This window comes from Eptatretus burgeri, chromosome 11 (genome assembly GCF_056783735.1).
Source record: "Eptatretus burgeri isolate ZD-2024b chromosome 11, Ebu_testis_v1, whole genome shotgun sequence".
In the NCBI taxonomy this organism is placed as follows: Eukaryota; Metazoa; Chordata; class Myxini; order Myxiniformes; family Myxinidae; genus Eptatretus; species Eptatretus burgeri.
The window spans coordinates 86,001,791-86,017,563 of NC_140971.1; the positions used below are offsets into that span (position 1 = coordinate 86,001,791).

Genomic DNA, 15,773 nt, shown 5'->3' on the forward strand with positions numbered 1-15,773 from the left:
CTTAATTCAGGTGAGCTGATGCGATGGAGCACTCTCTGTCGGTGAGTGAGTGAATCAGTCAGTTGGTCAGTCAGTGTGTCATTATCACTTCAGACATCATCGCTTGAACCAAACACACAATTTTAATGAAAGTTGGTCACAACCATCATGACCCATAATGTACCAAAATGAATCGACCACATCAGAATGTACTCTCATTAAAGGGTTCTATGAGGACGGCAGATGTTGTACCACCCCAAAATCGGTATTTGCTCTCTTCTCCAAAAGGAAACACCCAATTTTGATGAAACTTCATGACAGCCTTCATTACCCATGATGTACCAAAGTTTGTTCACAGCAGAAAAAAAATATCAGGGTCTTCGGGGCTTTGAGGGGTGTTCGAGCCCCAAAATTTCTCGAGCATCAGAGAAAAATAAACAACCAAAAATTAATTTACTCCATATGTGGGGGTCAAACCCACGATCTGAGGATTAAGAGTCCCATGCTCGACAAATGAGGAAGCCAGGAAGATATTGCTTTGTTCTATTGTGACAGCTTTTCAAAAGATGTACATTGAATTTCATTGGGAAAACGAAAAGTTTACATGTTGAAGTATTTCATTCAATTTGTCATGTTCACACGTTTTCATCTTGATTACATTTCAAAACGATGAATTCACTGGTGAAATGTGAGAACATAAAATAATGGAGGATGTGGGCATCGATCCAACGACCTCTCACATGCTCAGCGAGCGCTCTACCATTTGACCTCATCCCCCTGATGTGTCTGTATTGTTTTTCACACCATTGATGAAGGCAATCTTTATTATTCTGGTTATCAATGCAAAGTTGTGCACGAAAATATTTTTGGTCAACTGTGTGTTGAATGATTGTTTTGCAGTGCACAATCTTAACCCGTTTGTTTGTGTAAAATTATCCTCATTTCACATTCTTTACATCACTCGAGCACAAACAATAGGCTCTTCTGCACTCGTCTCGACTATGAGGAAAGATTTCTTGCTCAGTCTCAAAATTTAACCAGAATCACAGGAAACTACCCTCGCTGAGCTATGAAGACTCCAACAAGACCATCCGCTTCACGATCCCCGGACGATATTTCTCAGGCGGCGAGTCCGGAGCGACCTTCGATTTCAACAGCAACGAGTGGTTGTGCCTCGACCACTTCGACACTGACTTCTGCTGCAGGAGGTGCAGTCGGGACAAGGGGGGTCCTGAGGGAAGCTGTGGAGGTGGTGGTGCGAATCTTCGGTAAAAACGCACCCAGGGCTACGGACGTTGTGAGACACACCAACCTGGGGGCTTGCCCTTTCAACAAAGTGACCAAGGGTCATGGAGGCCATCATGATGACCATCTTAGTGTTAATATTCATCTTGATCGTGCCAGGGTGTGATGATCGTTCTCGTGATGGTTTGTGTCATGCTTTGTGATGGCCAAGGTGATTGTACTCATTGTCTTGTGTTGAAGATGTTGGTTGTCATTGATCTCATGATATTTGTGATATCTTGATAATGATGGCCTCATTCGTTGGTGTCAGAGAATTCATTGTTGTCAGAGAGTGAGATTCCGACCTGCAGCGAAAACAAAGCAGTGTTTTTTTTGACGCAAATTCTTCAAAAAAAATTTCAGTGAGAATATTTTAATCTGCCATGGAGAACGAACTGCTCTTGTGGAGAAAGAATGGGAATTATTATTGTTTTAATGTGTCAGAGCAGGACCCACAGGATGAGAGAACCGAAGGAGCAGAACAACACTCGTGGCGTGACAGAGCCAAAGGGGCAGAGCAGGAATGGCAGGAAAACACCAAGAAGGAAAATAAAGAGAGGCTGAGAGCGAAAGAAGAGAGGCAGGGATGAAGATCGAAATAGAGACTGGAACGGCAGAGTGGAAAGCCGAAGAGGATAAAAAAGAAGGTTGAGAAGCAGAAAAGGGTGATGGAAGGAACAAGATGAGGGTGGAGCACATGATATTGGAAACACACAGCAACAGGTAGCATCCAGCAAAAGTCGGGAACGAGCCGGCGATTGTCACGGATGATGTGTTCCCTCTGGTCAATGGTGCGAAGGAGGAGCTCACCCAAATAACAGAGGGCTGAGTCAGGATTCTTCCTGTTGGAGGTTACATGTTTGGATGTGTGCGTTGTGAAATGGATTCCGCGATCCGACCAACTGAACCCGAAATTGAATTCTCTTCAGAATAGACAAGGTGCAAAGAGAATGATGAGTGTCACATATTGGGTACTGATGGGGAACTGCAACCACATTGGGAGCCAGAGAGGGTTCAGGAGGATTTGCAATTGGAATGTCATGGAACAAAACTCTCTTTTGAGAACTCAGAGGACTCGCACCATGGAGTTGGCATTGGTTGGGAATCCTGATGAGGGGGCCACACTGCCCATCCACGAGATTTTGCAGGTGCACAGGTTGAGGAAAATTGTAGTGCCAGGCACAAAATCAAAGAGAGCACTTGCATGTGGAGCAGCAGGTGAATCGGTTGAAAGAGTCACCTTGAATGGGTTTATGTGTAAGCAGGGGGACAACTTGTTTTTGGAATATTCAGTTGGAGTCCGAGCGTTTATGCTTCGCACCATTGACGTGGGTAACTGCCTTTTAACAGCAGATAATTGGTGTGTGCGTTGAAACCCCTAACATCCCCAAAATGATCGGGAGAAGAGAGAGTCGTCCCTCGTGCTGCTTTGCGCTGAGTCCCTTGGGACACCTTTGTCGACTGCCAGAGTGTGAAAATGTACCCAGACCCTCCCTGGTTTTTAGCTCACCTGGACTTTATTCAGGTGAGCTTATGCGATTGATCACTGTCCGTCGCTGAGTGAGTAAATCAGTCAGTCTATCTGTATCACTTCAGACATCATCGCTTGAACCAAACACACGATTTTTATGAAAGTTGGCCACAAACATCATGACCCATAATGTCCCAAAATGAATCCATTGCATCAAAATCTGCGATTAGTAAAGGGTTCAATGGGGACGGGAGATCGTGTACCCCCCAAAAGAGGTATTTGCTCTCTTCTCCAAAACGACACACACAATTTTGATGAAACTTGACGACAGCCTTCATCACCCATGATGTACCAAAGTTTGTTCACAGCAGAAAAAAAAATCAGGGTCTTAGGGGCTCTGTGGGGGGTTTGAGCCACAACATTTCTTGAGCATCAGAGAAAAAAACAACCAAAGATTAATTCATGCCAAACATGGGGGATCGAACCCACTACCCTCGGTTGAAGAGTCCCGTGTTTTTCCAAATGAGGAAGCCAAGGAGATTTTATCTCTTTCTCTTATGACAGGTTTTAACAAGATGTCTATTGAATTTCATTTGGAAAACGTTAAGTTTCCACGTTGAAGAATTTAATTCATTTTGTCATGATCACACTTTTTGATCCAAATTCCATTTCAGAACTCTGAATTCGCTGGTGAGATGTGAGAAAATAAAATAATGGAGGATGTGGGCATTGATCCCGCTCCCTCTCGCATGCAAAGCAATTGCTCTACCATTTGAGCTCATCCCCCTGATTTATATGTTGGGCTTTTCACACCTTTTTGAAGGCAATCTTTATTATTCTGGTTATTAATGCAAAGTTTGCACGAAAATATTTTTGGTCAACTATGTGTCGAATGATTGTTTTGCGGTGCACAATCTTAACCCGTGTGTTTGTATAAAACTATCCTCATTTCACATTCTTTACATCACTCGAGCAGAGACTCGTGTTGACTATGAGGAAAGATTTCTTGCTCAGTCTCAAAATTTAACCAGAATCACAGGAAAATACCCTCGCTGAGCAATGAAGACTGACAAGAGCATCCGCTTCACGATCTCCGGACAATATTTCTCCGGCGGCGAGTCCGGAGCGACCTTCGATTTCAACCACAACGAGTGGTTCTGCCTCGACCACTTCGACACTGACTTCGGCTGCAGGAGGTGCGGTCAGGACAAGGGAGGCCCTGAGGGAAGCTGTGGAGGTGGTGGTGCGAAGCTTCGGCAAACACTCCGAGGGCTACGGACGTGGTGAGACACACCGACCTGTGGGCATGCCCTTTCAACAAACTGACCAAGGGTCATGGAGGCCGTTATGATCACAGTAGTGGTGGCAATAATCCTTTTGATCGTGACGGGGTGTGATGATCGTTCTCGTGGTGGTTTGTGTCATGCTTTGTGATGGCCAAGGTGATGTACTCATTGTCTCGTGTGGAAGATGTTGGTTGTCATTGATCTCATGATATTTGTGATATCTTGATAATGATGGCATCATTCGTTGATGTCAGAGAATTCATTGTTGTCAGAGAGTGAGATTCGGACCTGCAGCGAAAACAGAGCGGTTTTTTTTTGGACGCAATTTGTTCGAAAAAATTTCAGTGAGAATATTTTAATCTGCCATGGAGAACGAACTGCTCTTGTGGAGAAAGAATGGGAATTATTCCTGTTTTAATGTGACAGAGAGTACCCACAGGATGAGAGAACCGATGGAGCAGAAGAACACTCGTGGCGCAACAGAGCTGATGGGGCAGAGCAGGAATGGCATGAAAACAACAAGTAGGAAAAGAAAGAGGCTGAGAGGGAAAGAAGAGAGGCAGGGATGAAGATCGAAATGGAGACTGGAACGGCAGAGTGGAAAGCCGAAGAGGGTAAAAAGAAGGCTGAGAAGCAGAAAAGGGTGGCGGAAGGGACAAGATGAGGGTGGAGCAGATGATGTTGGAAACACACAGCAACAGGTAGCATCGAGCAAAAGTCGGGAACAAGCCGGCGATTGTCACGGTCGATGTGGTCCCTCGGCTCAATGGTGCGAAGGAGGAGCTCACCCAAATAACAGAGGGGTGAGTCAGGATTCTTCCTGTTGGAGGTTACATGTTTGGATGTGTGCGTTGTGAAATGGATTCCGCGATCCGACCAACTGAACCCGAAATTGAATTATCTTCAGAATAGACAAGGTGCAAATAGAATGATGAGTGTCACATATTGGGTACTGATGGGGAACTGCAACCACAGTGGGAGCCAGAGAGGGTTCAGGAGGATTCGCAATAGGAATGTCATGGAACAAAACCCTCTTTCAAAAACGCCGAGGACTCGCACCATGGAGTTGGCATTGGTTGGGAATCCTGATCAGGAGGCCACACTGCCCATCCACCAGATTTTGCAGGTGCACAGGTTGAGGAAAATTGGAGTGCCAGGCCCAAAATCAAAGAGAGCACTTGCATGTGGAGCAGCAGGTAAATCACATGAAAGAATCACCTTGAATGGGTTTATGTGTAAGCAGGGGGACAACTTTGTTTTTGGAATATTCACCTGGAGTCCAAGCATTGCTGCTTCACACCATTGACGTGGGCAACTGCCTTTAAACAGCAGATATTTGGTGTGTGCGATGATACCACTCACATCCACAAAATGATTGGGAGAAGAGAGAGTCGTCCCTCGTGCTGCTTTGCGGTGAGTCCCTTGGGACACCTTTGCAAGCCCCCAGAGTCTAAACATGTACCCAGACCCTCCCTGGGTTTTTACCCACCTGGACTTAATTCAGGTGAGCTAATGCGATGGAGCACTCTCTGTCGGTGAGTGAGTGAATCAGTCAGTTGGTCAGTCAGTGTGTCATTATCACTTCAGACATCATCGCTTGAACCAAACACACGATTTTTATGAAAGTTGGTCACAACCATCATGACCCATAATGTACCAAAATGAATCGACCACATCAAAATGTACACTCATTAAAGGGTTCTATGAGGACGGCAGATGTTGTACCACCCCAAAATCGGTATTTGCTCTCTTCTCCAAAAGGAAACACAATTTTGATGAAACTTGATGACAGCCTTCATTACCCATGATGTACCAAAGTTTGTTCACAGCAGAAAAAAAATATCAGGGTCTTTGGGGCTTTGCGGGGTGTTCGAGCCCCAAAATTTCTCGAGCATCAGAGAAAAATAAACAACCAAAAATTAATTTACTCCATATGTGGGGGTCAAACCCACAATCTGAGGTTTAAGAGTCCCATGCTCTACACATGAGGAAGCCAGGAAGATATTGCTTTGTTCTATTGTGACAGCTTTTCAAAAGATGTATATTGAATTTCATTGGGAAACGGAAAAGTTGACACGTTTCAGTGTTTCATTCATTTTGTCATGTTCACACGTTTTCATCTTGATTCCCTTTCAGAATGATGAATTCACTGGTGAAATGTGAGAACATAAAATAATGGAGGATGCGGGCATCGATCCAGTGACCTCTCGCATGCTAAGCGAGCGCTCTACCATTTGAGCTAATCCCCCTGATGTGTCTGTATTGTTTTTCACACCATTGATGAAGGCAATCTTTATTATTCTGGTTATCAATGAAAAGTTGTGCACGAAAATATTTTTGGTCAACTGTGTGTCGAATGATTGTTTGGCGGTGCACAATCTTAACCCGTGTTTGTGTAAAATTATCCTCATTTCACATTCTTTACATCACTCGAGCACAGACAATAGGCTCTTCTGCACTCGTGTTGACTATGAGGAAAGATTTCTTGCTCAGTCTCCAAATTTAACCAGAATCACAGGAAAATACCCTCGCTGAGCTATGAAGACTCCAACAAAACCATCCGCTTCACGATCCCCGGACGATATTTCTCAGGCGGCGAGTCCGGAGCGACCTTCAAGATCAACCATAATGAGTGGGTCTGCCTCGACCACTTCGACACTGACTTCTGCTGCAGGAGGTGCGGTCGGGACAAGGGGGGTGAGGGAAGCTGTGGAGGTGGTGGTGCGAATCTTCGGTAAAAACGCACCCAGGGCTACGGACGTTGTGAGACACACCAACCTGGGGGCTTGCCCTTTCATCAAAGTGACCAAGGGTCATGGAAGCCATCTTGATGACCATCTTAGTGTTAATATTCATCTTGATCGTGCCAGGGTGTGATGATCGTTCTCGTGATGGTTTGTGTCATGCTTTGTGATGGCCAAGGTGATTGTACTCATTGTCTTGAGTTGAAGATGTTGGTTGTCATTGATCTCATGATATTTGTGATATCTTGATAATGATGGCATCATTCGTTGGTGTCAGAGAATTCATTGTTGTCAGAGAGTGAGATTCGGACCTGCATCGAAAACAAAGCGGTTTTTTTTTGACGCAAATTGTTCAAAAAAAAAATTCAGTGAGAATATTTTAATCTGCCATGGAGAACGAACTGCTCTTGTGGAGAAAGAATGGGAATTATTACTGGTGTAATATGTCAGAGCAGGACCCACAGGATGAGAGAACCGATGGAGCAGAAAAACACTCGTGGCGTGACAGAGCCGATGGGGCAGAGAAGGAATGGCAGGAAAACACCAAGAAGGAAAAGAAAGAGAGGATGAGATTGAAAGAAGAGAGGCAGGGATGAAGATCGAAATGGAGACTGGAACAGCAGAGTGGAAACTCGAAGAGGATAAAAGAAGGCTGAGAAGCAGAAAAGGGTGGCGGAAGGGACAAGATGAGGGTGGATCAGATTATATTGGAAACACACAGCAACAGGTAGCATCCAGCAAAAGTGGGGAACGAGCCCGCGATTGTCACGGTCGATGTGTTCCCTCGGCTCAATGTTGCGAAGGAGGAGCTCACCCAAATAACAGAGGGGTGAGTCAGGATTCTTCCTGTTTGAGGTTACATGTTTGGATGTGTGCGTTGTGAAATGGATTCTGCAATCCCACCACCTGAAACCAAAATGCAATACTCTTCAGAATAGACACGGTGCAAAGAGAATGATGAGTGTCACATATTGGGTAATGACGGGTTACTGCAACCACAGTGGGAGTCAGAGAGGGTTCAGGAGGATTTGCAAAAGGAATGTCGTGGCACAAAAGCCTCCTTCAAGAACTCCGAGCACTCGCACCATGGAGTTGGCATTGGTTGGGAATCCTGAGGAGGGGGCCACACTGGCCATCCACGAGATGTTGCAGGAGCACAGGTTGAGGAAAATTGGAGTGCCAGGCCCAAAATCAAAGAGAGCACTTGCATGTGGAACCGCAGGTAAATCGGTTGAAAGAATCACCTTGAGTGGGTTTATGTGTAAGCAGGGGGACAACTTTGTTTTTGGAATATTCAGTTGGAGTCCGAGCGCTTCTACTTCGCACCATTGACGTGAGCAACTGCCTTTAAACAGCAGATAATTGGTGTGTGCATTAAGACCCCTTACAACCCCAAAATGATTTGCAGAGGGAGAGAGACTCCTCCCTTCCTCTGCTTTGCGGTGAGTTTCTTGGGACACCTTTATCAACCTCCAGAGTCTCAACATGTACCCAGACCCTCCCTGGGTTTTTAGCTCATCTGGACTTTATTCAAGTGAACTTATGCGATTCAGCACTGTCCGTCGGTGAGTGAGTGAACCTGTCAGTCGGTCAGTCAGTCTGTCTGTCACTTCAGACATCATCGCTTGAACCAAACACACGATTTTTATGAAAGTTGGCCACAAACATCATGACCCATAATGTCCCAAAATGAATCCATCGCATCAAAATCTGCGATTAGTAAAGGGTTCGATGGGGACGGGAGATCTTGTACCCCCCAAAAGAGGTGTTTGCTCTCTTCTCCAAAACGACACACAATTTTGATGAAACTTGATGACAGCCTGCATTACCCATGATGTACCAAAGTTTGTTCAGAGCAGAAAAAAAATCAGGGCCTTCAAGGCTCTGCGGCGGGTTTGAGCCACAACATTTCTTGAGCATCAGAGAAAAAAACAACCAAAGATTAATTCATGCCAAACATGGGGGATTGAACACACTACCCTCGGTTGAAGAGTCCCGTGTTTTTCGAAATGATGAAGCCAAGGAGATTTTATCTCTTTCTCTTATGACAGGTTTTAACAAGATGTCTGTTGAATTTCATTTGGAAAACGTTAAGTTTCCACGTTGAAGAATTTAATTCATTTTGTCATGTTCACGTTTTCATCTTGATTCCAATTCAAAAACATTAATTGCCTGGTGAGATGTGAGAACATAAAATAATGGAGGATGCGGGCATCGATCCCGCTACCTCTCGCATGCTAAGCGAGCGCTCTACCATTTGAGCTAATCCCCCTGATGTGTATGTATTGTTTTTCACACCATTGATGAAGGCAATCTTTATTATTCTGGTTATCAATGCAAAGTTGTGCACGAAAATATTTTAAGTCAACTGTGTGTTGAATGATTGTTTGGCGGTGCACAATCTCAACCCGTGTGTTTGTGTAAAATTATCCTCATTTCACATTCTTTACATCACTCGAGCACAAATAATAGGCTCTTCTGCACTCGTGTCGACTATGAGGAAAGATTTCTCGCTCAGTCTCAAAATTTAACCAGAATCACAGGAAAATACCCTCGCTGAGCTATGAAGACTCCAACAAGACCATCCGCTTCACGATCCCCGGACGATATTTCTCAGGCGGCGAGTCCGGAGCGACCTTCGATATCAACCATAATGAGTGGGTCTGCCTCGACCACTTCGACACTGACTTCTGCTGCAGGAGGTGCGGTCGGGACAAGTGGGGCCCTGAGAGAAGCCGTGGAGGTGGTGGTGCGAAGCTTGGGCAAACACAACCAGGGCGACGGACGTGGTGAGACACACCGACCTGTGGGCATGCCCTTTCAACAAAGTGACCAACGGTCATGGAGGCCGTCATGATCACAATGTTAGTGTTCATCATCCTCTTGATCGTGACGGGGTGTGATGATCGTTCTCGTGATGGTTTGTGTCATGCTTTGTGATGGCCAAGGTGATGGTACTCATGGTCTCGTGTTGAAGATGTTGGTTGTCATTGATCTCATGATATTTGTGATATCTTGATAATGATGGCCTCGTTCGTTGGTGTCAGATAATTCATTGTTGTCAGAGAGTGATATTCCGACCTGCAGCGAAAACAAAGCAGTGTTTTTTTTGACGCAAATTCTTCAAAAAAAATTTCAGTGAGAATATTTTAATCTGCCATGGAGAACGAACTGCTCTTGAAAAGACAGAATGGGAATTATTGCTATTTTAATGTGACAGAGCAGGATCCACAGGTTGAGGGAACCGATGGAGCAGAACAACACTCGTGGCGTGACAGAGCCGATGGGGCAGAGCAGGAATGGCAGGAAAACACCAAGAAGGAAAAGAAAGAGAGGATGAGAGGGAAAGAAGAGAGGCAGGGATGAAGATCGAAATAGAGACTGGAACGGCAGAGTGGAAAGTCGAAGAGGATAAAAAGAAGGCTGAGAAGCAGAAAAGGGTGGCGGAAGGAACAAGATGAGGGTGGAGCAGATGAAATTGGAAACACACAGCAACAGGTAGCATCCAGCAAATGTTGGGAACGAGCCGGCGATTGTCACGGTTGATGTGTTCCCTCTGCTCAATGGTGCAAAGGAGGAGCTCACCCAAATAACAGAGGGCTGGGTCAGGATTCTTCCTGTTGGAGGTTACATGTTTGGATGTGTGCGTTGTGAAATGGATTCCGCAATCCGACCACCTGAACCCGAAATGGAATACTCTTCAGAATAGACAAGGTGCAAAGAGAATGATGAGTGTGACATATTGGGGAATGACGGGTTACTGCAACCACAGTGGGAGTCAGAGAGGGTTCAGGAGGATTTGCAATAGGAATGACGTGGCACAAAAGACTCCCACAAGAACTCCGAAGACTCGCACCATGGAGTTGGCATTGGTTGGGAATCCTGAGGAGGGGGCCACACTGGCCATCCACGAGATGTTGCAGGAGCACAGGTTGAGGAAAATTGGAGTGCCAGGCCCAAAATCAAAGAGAGCACTTGCATGTGGAGCAGCAGGTAAATCGGTTGAAAGAATCACCTTGAGTGGGTTTATGTGTAAGCAGGGGGACAACTTTGTTTTTGGAATATTCAGTTGGAATCCGAGTGCTTCTGCTTCGCACCATTGACGTGGGTAACTGACTTTAAACAGCAGATAATTGGTGTGTGCATTAAGACCCCTTACAACCCAAAATGATTGGAAGAAGAGAGAGAGTCCTCCCTTCCTCTGCTTTGCGGTGAGACCGTTGGGACACCTTTGTCAACCCCCAGAGTGGCAACATGTACCCACACCCTCCCTGGGTTTTTAGCTCACCTGGACTTTATTCAGGAGAACTTATGTGATTCAGCAGTGTCCGTCGGTGATTGAGTGAACCAGTCATTCGGTCAGTCAGTCTGTCAATATCACTTCAGACATCATCGCTTGAACCAAACACGATTTTAATGAAAGTTGGCCACAACCATCATGACCCATAATGTACCAGAATGAATCGACAGCCTCAAAATCTATGCTCATTAAAGGGGTCGATGGGGAAGGCAGATGTTGTACCACCCCAAAATAGGTATTTGCTCTCTTCTCCAAAACGACACGCACTATTTTGATGAAACTTGACGACAGCCTTCATTACCCATGATGTACCAAAGTTTGTTCACAGCAGAAAAAAAAATCAGGGACGTAGGGGCTCTGCGGGGGTTTGAGCCCCAAACTATCTCGAGCTTCAGGGAAAAAAAAACAACCAAAAATTGGTTCACAACAAATTTGGGGGTCAAACCCACAACCTGAGGATGAAGAGTCCCATGCTTTTCCAAACGAGGTCACCTGGAAGATGTTGTTTCATTCTATTGTGACAGCTTTTCAAAAGATGTATATTGAATTTCATTGGGAAAACGAAAAGTTGACATGTTGAAGTATTTCATTCATTTTGGCATGTTCACACGTTTTCATCTTGATTCCATTTCAGAACTATGAATTCACTGGTGAAATGTGACAACATAAAATAATGGAGGATGCGGGTATCGATCCCGCTACCTCTCGCATGCTAAGCAAGCGCTCTACCATTTGAGCTAATCCCCCTGTTGTGTCTGTTTGGCTTTTCACACGATCTATGAAGGCAATCTTTATTGTTATGATTATTAATGCAAAGTGCACGAAAATATTTTCATTCAACTGTGTGTCGAATGATTGTTTGGAGGTGCACAATCTTAACCCGTGTGTTTGTGTGAAATTATCCTTATTTTATATTCTTTACATCACTCGAGCACAAACAATCGACTCTTCTGCACTTGTGTCGACTCTGAGGAAGGATTCCTTTCTCAGTCTCAAAATTTAACCAGAACCACAGTAAAATACCCTCGCTGAGCAATGAAGACTGACACGATCATCCGCTTCACGATCTCCCGACAATATTTCTGAGGTGGCGAGTCCGGAGCGACCTTCGATTTCAACAGCAACGAGTGGTTGTGCCTCGACCACTTCGACACTGACTTCTGCTGCAGGAGGTGCGGTCGGGACAAGGGGGGTCCTGAGGGAAGCTGTGGAGGTGGTGGTGCGAATCTTCGGTAAAAACGCACCCAGGGCTACGGACGTTGTGAGACACACCAACCTGGGGGCTTGCCCTTTCAACAAAGTGACCAAGGGTCATGGAGGCCGTCATGATCACAATCTTAGTGTTAATATTCATCTTGATCGTGCCAGGGTGTGATGATCGTTCTCGTGATGGTTTGTGTCATGCTTTGTGATGGCCAAGGTGATTGTACTCATTGTCTTGAGTTGAAGATGTTGGTTGTCATTGATCTCATGATATTTGTGATATCTTGATAATGATGGCCTCATTCGTTGGTGTCAGAGAATTCCTTGTTGTCAGAGAGTGAGATTCGGACCTGCAGCGAAAACAAAGCGGTTTTTTTTTGACGCACATTGTTCAAAAAAAAATTTCAGTGAGAATATTTTAATCTGCCATGGAGAACGAACTGCTCTTGTGGAGAAAGAATGGGAATTATTACTGGTGTAATATGTTAGAGCAGTACCCACAGGATGAGAGAACCGATGGAGCAGAAAAACACTCGTGGCGTGACAGAGCCGATGGGGCAGAGAAGGAATGGCAGGAATGCACCAAGAAGGAAAAGAAAGAGAGGATGAGATTGAAAGAAGAGAGGCAGGGATGAAAATCGAAATGGAGATTGGAACAGCAGAGTGGAAACTCGAAGAGGATAAAAAGAAGGCTGAGAAGCAGAAAAGGGTGGCGGAAGGGACAAGATGAGGGTGGATCAGATTATATTGGAAACACACAGCAACAGGTAGCATCCAGCAAAAGTGGGGAACGAGCCCACGATTGTCACGGTCGATGTGTTCCCTCGGCTCAATGTTGCGAAGGAGGAGCTCACCCAAATAACAGAGGGGTGAGTCAGGATTCTTCCTGTTTGAGGTTACATGTTTGGATGTCTGCGTTGTGAAATGGATTCTGCAATCCCACCACCTGAAACCAAAATGGAATACTCTTCAGAATAGACATGGTGCAAAGAGAATGATGAGTGTCACATATTGGGTAATGACGGGTTACTGCAACCACAGTGGGAGTCAGAGAGGGTTCAGGAGGATTTGCAATAGGAATGTCGTGGCACAAAAGCCTCCTTCAAGAACTCTGAGCACTCGCACCATGGAGTTGGCATTGGTTGGGAATCCTGAGGAGGGGGCCACACTGGCCATCCACGAGATGTTGCAGGAGCACAGGTTGAGGAAAATTTGAGTGCCAGGCCCAAAATCAAAGAGAGCACTTGCATGTGGAACCGCAGGTAAATCGGTTGAAAGAGTCACCTTGAAAGGGTTTATGTTTCAGCAGGGGGACAACTTTGTTTTTGGAATATTCAGTTGGAGTCCGAGCGCTTCTACTTCGCAGAATTGACGTGAGCAACTGCCTTTAAACAGCAGATAATTGGTGTGTGCATTAAGACCCCTTACAACCCCAAAATGATTTGCAGAGGGAGAGAGACTCCTCCCTTCCTCTGCTTTGCGGTGAGTTTCTTGGGACACCTTTATCAACCTCCAGAGTCTCAACATGTACCCAGACCCTCCCTGGGTTTTTAGCTCATCTGGACTTTATTCAAGTGAACTTATGCGATTCAGCACTGTCCGTCGGTGAGTGAGTGAACCAGTCATTCGGTCAGTCAGTCTGTCTGAGTCACTTCAGACATCATCGCTTGAACCAAACACACGATTTTTATGAAAGTTGGCCACAAACATCATGACCCATAATGTCCCAAAATGAATCGATCGCATCAAAATCTATGCTCATTAAAGGGTTCGATGGGGACGGGAGATCTTGTACCCCCCAAAAGAGGTATTTGCTCTCTTCTCCAAAACGACACACACAATTTTGATGAAACATGACGACAGCCTTCATTACCCATGATGTACCAAAGTTTGTTCAGAGCAGAAAAAAAAATCAGGGCCTTCAAGGCTCTGCGGCGGGTTTGAGCCACAACATTTCTTGAGCATCAGAGAAAAAAACAACCAAAGATTAATTCATGCCAAACATGGGGGATTGAACACACTACCCTCGGTTGAAGAGTCCCGTGTTTTTCGAAATGATGAAGCCAAGGAGATTTTATCTCTTTCTCTTAAGACAGGTTTTAACAAGATGTCTATTGAATTTCATTTGGAAAACGTTAAGTTTCCACGTTGAAGAATTTAATTCATTTTGTCATGTTCACGTTTTCATCTTGATTCCAATTCAAAAACATTAATTACCTGGTGAGATGTGAGAACATAAAATAATGGAGGATGCGGGCATCGATCCCGCTACCTCTCGCATGCGAAGCGAGCGCTCTACCATTTGAGCTAATCCCCCTGATGTGTATGTTTGTTTTTCACACCATCTATGAAGGCAATCTTTATTATTGTGATTATTAATGCAAAGTTGTGCATGAAAATATTTTAAGTCAACTGTGTGTTGAATGATTGTTTGGCGGTGCACAATCTCAACCCGTGTGTTTGTGTAAAATTATCCTCATTTCACATTCTTTACATCACTCGAGCACAGATAATAGACTCTTCTGCACTCGTGTCGACTGTGAGGAAAGATTTCTTGCTCATTCTCAAAATTTAACCAGAATCAGAGTAAAATACCCTCGCTGAGCAATGAAGACTCTGACAAGAGCATCCGCTTCCGGATCTCCGGCCAATGTTTCTCAGGCGGCAAGTCCGGAGCGACCTTCCATTTCAACCACAATGAGCGGTTCTGCCTCGACCACGTCGACACTGACTTCGGCTGCAGGGGGTGCGGTCGGGACAAGGGGGGCCCTGAGGGAAGCTGTGGAGGTGGTGGTGCGAAGCTTCAGCAAACACACCCAGGGCGATGGACGTGGTGAGACACACCGACCTGTGGGCATGCCCTCTCAACAAAGTGACCAAGGGTCATGGCATACCTGCCAACCTTTTTTGAAGGAAAAGAAGTAGGCTGGCGTCGCACGCGTCCGTGGGGGGGGGGTCCGGGGGCATGCACCCCCGGAAATTTTTCAAAAACATGAAGCAAAATGGTGCAATATCCTGCATTTTGAGACCATAGTTAGCTGAAATATTTCAACATATTTTTAGAGTGAAAAAGAGAAAACTTAACATGGTTAAGTTGTTACATGGAACTCATTGTTACATGTATGTTACATGGAACTCACTGATCTTTATTTTTCTAAGACATCATGATCATCAGTCACGTTTACATAAATTACTGACTCTCCAAGCTCCACATGTACAGTATGTGCCCATATGTGGACACAAGAGTTTACATAAACTCACTGATACTTCTTTATGAATGAAATGACTGGCCACTCTGATTTCATAACATATTTACAGTTTACCTTACGCGAAGACTTGATATACTTGAACTCTGTTGTCCAACTTGGCTTAATCTCGTTGACCCAGCGTGGGAGTGGTTTTTTCTTTTCTGGTGTTTGCATTGTTGTCATGCACTGAAGCGATGAGTACTCTTTGTTAACTCCATTCTTTGATCATGAATGGAAAATGGCGCGTTGTCTTGAAAT

The 15,773-nt window shown here is 45.1% G+C and overlaps 3 non-coding genes across 3 annotated transcripts; all 3 read right to left on the reverse strand.

The window, feature by feature from the left end:
* Positions 1–8,963: 8,963 nt before the first annotated feature.
* On the reverse strand, positions 8,964–9,036 carry TRNAA-AGC (transfer RNA alanine (anticodon AGC)). The gene has a single exon. It is a non-coding gene; the product is annotated as a tRNA-Ala (tRNA).
* Positions 9,037–11,738: 2,702 nt separating this feature from the next.
* On the reverse strand, positions 11,739–11,811 carry TRNAA-AGC (transfer RNA alanine (anticodon AGC)). The gene has a single exon. It is a non-coding gene; the product is annotated as a tRNA-Ala (tRNA).
* Positions 11,812–14,511: 2,700 nt separating this feature from the next.
* Positions 14,512–14,584, reverse strand: TRNAA-CGC (transfer RNA alanine (anticodon CGC)). Its single transcript has one exon. It is a non-coding gene; the product is annotated as a tRNA-Ala (tRNA).
* Positions 14,585–15,773: the final 1,189 nt, after the last annotated feature.